This window comes from Penaeus monodon, chromosome 20 (genome assembly GCF_015228065.2).
Source record: "Penaeus monodon isolate SGIC_2016 chromosome 20, NSTDA_Pmon_1, whole genome shotgun sequence".
Taxonomy (NCBI): domain Eukaryota; kingdom Metazoa; phylum Arthropoda; class Malacostraca; order Decapoda; family Penaeidae; genus Penaeus; species Penaeus monodon.
The window spans coordinates 32,377,870-32,378,251 of NC_051405.1; positions in this window are offsets into that span (position 1 = coordinate 32,377,870).

Below are 382 nucleotides of genomic sequence, written 5' to 3' on the forward strand. Positions count from 1 at the left end.
ACCCTTTCTAGTTTTGTAATTTCTGTGTCCGTTACCGATGGAATTAAAATTATTTAATTCGTGTTTACGATCTGAATTCCAAAATAGTGCAGATTTCGAGTAGAGTGTTTGAGTGAGAGTGCAAGCTGCAGAGGTTGCAGTAATGTTGTTTAATGTAGCGAAAAATGTTTTAATTAAGAAAATTGCATCACAAGCAATAATCGTTAGCTTGTTAGTGGTGGCGATGAGTGTGTAGAGATAACAGAATGATAAGCGTCTGTTTGTTTTTCAGTTGGCGATTCCTCCAGTAGATGTTTCGATTTTCGACAATGGTATATTCTGAGCCATTAGTTTTTGGAAGGACCGCTTAGACGGTCGGATACCTTGAAATCGCACACGCATG